We start from the raw sequence: 6,305 nt of genomic DNA on the forward strand, positions 1-6,305 counted from the left end.
GTATCATTTATTTCTTTTGGCTTATATGAAATTTTACCTTCCCCTGTTTGAATCGCATTTATTGTTCTGGAGGTTACTTCCACCCTCAATTGCCAAGATAGTACTTTATGGGTTCTCTCTCCTAATTTATAATATTGTTGTTTTGATTTTAGTATCATTTTTTCTATTCTATAAGTTTGCTTTGTGTTATACTCTATTTTTTATTTATTAATTTTTTTATAATTTTCCTTAGTTGTTGAATTCTGACAATCTTTTTCTATTTGTGTTATTTTTTTCTCCAATTCATTTAATTCTGGTACATATTTATTTTTTATACCTGTAACATATCCAATTATCTGTCCTCTTAAGTACGCTTTTAATGTGTCCCATAATAAGAAATTATTGAGTGAGTTCATTTCACAGAACAATTCTATTTGGGCTCTCATAAGACTGCAAAACTCTGGTCTTTTCAACAGCAAAGGATTAAAACACCTTCTATATAATGTCTTTTGTTTATCAGGCATTTCAATTGCTAAAATTAAAGGTGGATGGTCCGAGAGTAGGCTAGCAGCATATACTGTTTGAATGATTCTACTTTCTAATTTAGCTGATCTTAGAAATAAGTCAGTTCTGGAGTAGGAATCATATTGTTTTGAATAGAAAGAGTAATCTCTTTCCCTTGGATGCTGCCATCTCCAAGCATCTACTATATTCAAGTCCTTCATGAAGGCCAGGGTGGTTTTTGCTACCTTGATCTTCACAACTTTTTTAACTGATCTATCTAAAATTGGATCCAGACAGAAACTGAATCCCTTCCAATTAAGATATTTTCATATCCTTGAGCCACTTTCAAAAAAATATTTGGATAAATTTCTCGTCATCATAATTGGGGACATATAAATTCAAAAGTGTCCAGCATTCTAAATATATTTGACAATTGACCATAACAAATCTTCCGGCAGGATCTATGATAGTACCCTCCACCTTCACTGGTAAATTCCTCCCTATCAATACTGCCACTCCTCTGGCTTTAGAATTAAAGGAGGATGCTATTACTTGACCACCCCACCCTCTCTTTACTTTGATATGTTCTGTCACTGTAAGATGAGTTTCTTGAAGGTAATATCAATATGATGTTTTTAAAGATATGCCAGGACCTTTTTCCTTTTTATTGGTCCATTTATCCCATTAACATTAAGACTTAAAAATTTAATTGCTCTATTAATAATTATCAGATCGTATCGGTTGATAAATCCTGCCCACAAAAAACGTATAAATTAATCCCACTTCTTTGAGTGACTCTGAGATATTTGGTGCCATTCTCAACAGAGTATAGAAAATAGAAAGGAAACCAAAGAGGAAAGAAAATTTAAAAAAAAGAAAAAGAAAAAGAGAAAAACCCTCCCAGCTGGCACTTAGTCCCCAGTGTCTTAACCCCTCTTACTGTGAGGTCCGATAAACATCACACTGGAGATGGACATTCTTTAACATATAGCATAATTAATCTTCTTTTTAAAAAGAGAACAAAAAAATTATCCACTCCCCCATTAACTTAATTAAACTTCTGTAAAAATAAATTATATTCTACACCCATTATTAGTAGATATCTAACATAATCTATAATATTGAAAATAATTATCTTTAATATAGCAATATATCCAAAGAAGAGAATTCAAAGAAACTTATTAAATATAACCCTTATTGTAACTTAATACATATCCAGCATACCAAAAATTCAACATATCATAAGATGATATCTATCTAATCAAAGCTATTCATACTAGTTATAACAAAATTAGATGAACTATATAGTTCCTAAGTAGTATAATTCAAAAACACCATCCATAATCAATATTTTAAATCATAATAGACTTTATCCATAATCATATAGATTCAAAGTTCAAGATTATAATGTTGTCAAAATTAATCTATATTAATAAAGAAAATCAAAAAATTTTCTTCATATATTTTGTCCAAGATACATCTTTCTAGGCTTGTTCCAGAAGAATATTCTGAATCATGATGTCTCAAATATTTTTTGAATAAAGTTTATCGCCTCCTGGGGGTTAGTAAAAAATTTCCTCCCTCCATCCAACAGAGCAATTCTCAGCTTTGCTGGATATAATAGAGAATACTGAAGACTTTTATTCTTTAATAACCTCCTTGTTAAGTCAAAGTCTTTCATTTTTCTCAACAAGGCCACACTAATATCCGGAAAGAAAAATATCTTTCTCCCTTCAAACTCTAATAGGCCATTTCTCTCTCTGGCCTCTATCGCTGCAGCTTATAATACTTTTTGTTTATCTTGATACTTCAAAAAGTGTTTAATTATAGAGCACGGCCTTTGCTCTGGAAGTGGTCAGGGGATTAAAGTCCTGTGGGCTCTTTCTATATTGAATTCTTTGTTAAAATGCTTTTTCTCCTGAATTTTGGGGATCCATTCTTGAAAGAAAATTACTGCGTCTCTTCCTTCCAGTCCCTCTTTTAAACCCACTATTTTGATATTATTTCTTCTGCTATAGATTTCAAGGGAGTCCAGTTTATCCATTATTTTTACTTTCTCAGTTCTCCAGGAATCTTTTTCTTTTTCCAGGCTTTGTAATCTATTCACAACATCCTTTGTATTATTTTCTAAGTCCTGGGTTTGCAAATTTAAAGATTCCAAAGTCTGCTTCATTTCCTTAGATTCTTGCATGATAAGATCTAAGTGACTCTCAAATTTGTCCATCCTATTGGCTAAAGTCCGGACTGCATCGGCCAACTCATGAACCATGGCCGCGAGGTCACCGCACCGTGCTGCCACCATCCTCAGACCTTCCACAGGCTCAGAGAAACTGTCTAACGAGCAGGCCTCATCACCATTGCTCCCACATATCTCACCTCCAAATGCTCCTGGGAGTGGAAGGCCGACAGCGATAGCACCAGTAGGATTTCCGTGATATTTCCTTTTAACCATTGCTTATATCAAAGTTTTATGTCAGCAATATAAACAGGTTGTAAAGAACTTTTTGTAGGAGTTATTCAGGGAAGCGCCCGATCAATGGCACAACATCACGTGACCCCCCCCCCCCCCACCACCAACCTTCGTATCATCTGCAAACTTGGCAACTAAACCATCTAGATAATTGATATTCAGCATAAAAAGGTGCCCCAACACCGACCCCTGCGGAAAACCACTAGTCACTGGCAGCCAATTAGAAAATGATCTTTTTATTCCCAGTCACTGCCACCTACCAATCAGCCAATTCTCTAAACATGTCAGTAACTTTCCTGTAATACCATGGGCTCTTAACTTGGTAGCAGCCTCATGTGGCACCTTGTCAAAGGCCTTCTGAAAGTCCATTTATACAACATTCTCCTCATCTATCCTATGTTTAATCTTGTTAAGGAATTCCAACAGGTTTGTCATGCAAGATTTTCCCTTAAGGAAACCATGCTGACTTTGTCCTATCTTGTCCTGTGTCACCAAGTACTCCATAACCTCAAACTTAACAATTGACTCTAACATCTTCCCAACCACTGAGGTCAGGGTAACTGGTCATAATTTCCTTTCTGCTGCCATCCTCTTTTAAAGAATGGAGTGACATTTGCAATTTTCCAGTCGTCTGGCACCATGCCGGATTCCAATGATTTTTGAAAGATCATTTCTAATGCCTCCACAATCTGTACCACTGTCTCTTTCAGACCCTGAGTCTGCAGTTCATCTGGTCTGGGTGACTTATGTACCCTTAAGTCTTTCAGCTTTGTGAGCACCTCCTCCCTTGTAAAATCATATGCACTCACTGTGTTCATTTGCCACCACCCTGGCTTCTGTCACTACCTCTCTGGCCTCATTTATCCAGCAATCCTACATCTACACTAATCTCTTGTTTACTTTTACACACTTGAAAAGGCTTTTATTATCCACTTCGATATTGTTTGCTAGCTTACTTTCATATTTCATCTTTTTCCTCCTAATTATTCTTTTAGTTGTGCTCCGTAGTTTTTAAAAGCTTCTCAATCCTTTCTTCTCACTAATTTTTGGTTTGCTTTATGCCCTTTCCTTTGCTTTTACATTAGTTTTGACTACCCTTGTACTACTTTTCCATTTTTTTTGTTTTTGGAATACATCCATCCTGCACCTTCTCATCTTTCCCAGAAACTCACTCCATTGCTGCTCTGCTGTCATCCCTGCCAGCATCTCCTTCCAAATTATTCTGCCCAACTCCTTTCATATCACTGTAAATTCCCTTATTCCACTGTATTACTGCTATGTCAGACTTTACATTCTCCTGATTAAATTTCAAGTTGAATGATTTTGTGATCACTGCCTCCTAAGGGTTCTTTTACCTTAAACACCCTAATCGTCCCCAGTTCATTCCATAACACCCAATCCAGTATTGCTGATCCCCTCGTAGGCTCAATGACAAACTCTTCTAAAAAGCCATCTCACAGGCATTCAGCAAACTCACTCACTTGAGACCCATTTCCAACCTGATTTTTCCGGTTGTCCCGCATGTTGAAATCTCCCATAACTGTCATAACATTACCCTTTTGACACTCTTTTCCAGATTCTGTTGTAATCTGTGGTCCACATCTCAGCTACTATTGGGAGGCCTGTATATACCCTTGCAGTTTCTTGACTCAAACCACAAGGATTCAACATCTTCCAATCCTATTTTACATCTTTCTACTGATTTAGAAACATAGAAACATAGAAAACCTACAGCACAATACAAGCCCTTCAGCCCACAAAGCTGTTGTGAACATGTCCTTACCTTAGAAATTATGTCATTCTTTATCAGCAGAGCCACGCCACCACCTCTGCCTACCTTCCTATCCCTCCGATACAACATGTAACCTTGGACGTGCATCTCCCAACTACAACCATCCTTCAGCCACAATTCAGTGATGTCCATGACATCATTCCCAACAATCTGTAATAGTGCAACTAGATCATCCACCTCTTATCCTCTGTGCATTGAGATATAACACTTTGAGTACTGTATTTGCTACCCTTTTTGATTCTGTGTTCCTGAAGTACTGATACTCACCCTGTTGACTGAGACCATGTCCCATCACCTGCCCGCCCTTCCTGACAGTCTGACTGTAAGCTATCTTTGGTTTGTTACCATACTTCCTATCCTGTCCCTTCACTCTGGTTCCCACCTCCTGCCAAATTAGTTTCAACCCTCCCCAACAGCTCTAACAAACCTGCCCGCTAGAATATTGGTCCCACTCAGTTCCAGATGCAACCTGTCCCTTTTGTACAGGTCATAACTCCCCCAGAAGAGATCCCAATGATCCAAGAAACTGAAGCCCTGCCCCCTGCACCAGCTTCTCAGCCATGCATTAATTTGTCAAATCACAAACAAGAGAAAATCTGCAGATGCTGGAAATCTGAGCAACACAAACAAAATGCTGGAGGAACTCAGCAGATCCTGCTTTTTCCGGCAGACGGAGCATAGATGCTTGATGAAGCATCTATCTACGTCGGGTCTCACCGATATACAAGAGGCCACACCGGGAGCACTGAACACAGCATATGACCCTAACAGACACACAGGTGGATTGTCTCCTCACCTGGAAGGACAGTTTGGGGCTCCGAATGTAAGTGTGGAAGGAGATGTAGGGTAAGGTGAATCACCTTTCTGCTTGCAGAAAGGAGGGAGATCAGTGGGGAGGGACGGACGGACAAGGGAGTCTCATAGGGAGAGATCCTTGCAGAAAGTAGGGAGGGGAAGGAAAGATGTGTTTCGTGGTAGGATCCAGTTGGAGGTGGCAAAAGTTTCAGAGAAGTATGCACTGGATGCGGATGCTGGTGGGGTGGTAGGTGAGGACAAGAGGAACCCTATCCCTGGTAGTGTGGTGGGAGGATGGGGTTAGAGCAGACGTGTGTGAAATGGAAGAGATGCAGTTGATGGTGGAGGAAGGGAATCGGTCTATTATAAACCAACAGACTCTCACAGCCCACATCGCGCACTTCCTGTTTCTACCTCCTACCCAAAATCCACAAACTGTCCCAGTGAACTCATACCTGCATTTCTAGACTCTGTTTTAACCCCCCCCTTCCAGTTCAGTCCCTTCCCACCTACATCCATGACACCTCACACGCGCTTGAACTTTCAGGTTCCCTGGCCCCCATCATCTTATTTTTACTCTGGATGTCCAGTCCCTATACACCTCCATCCCACATCAGGAAGGCCTCAGAGCTCTCCGTTCCTTTCTGGATACCCGTCCCAACCATGTGTAATGTGTGGGGCTATCGGCGTGTGTTTGTCTAGGGGAAAAGCTGTCCACCCACCCAAACCATGTCTCCAATTTGCGCAGACACAATGTAATGCACA

Source organism: Hypanus sabinus, chromosome 5 (genome assembly GCF_030144855.1).
Source record: "Hypanus sabinus isolate sHypSab1 chromosome 5, sHypSab1.hap1, whole genome shotgun sequence".
In the NCBI taxonomy this organism is placed as follows: domain Eukaryota; kingdom Metazoa; phylum Chordata; class Chondrichthyes; order Myliobatiformes; family Dasyatidae; genus Hypanus; species Hypanus sabinus.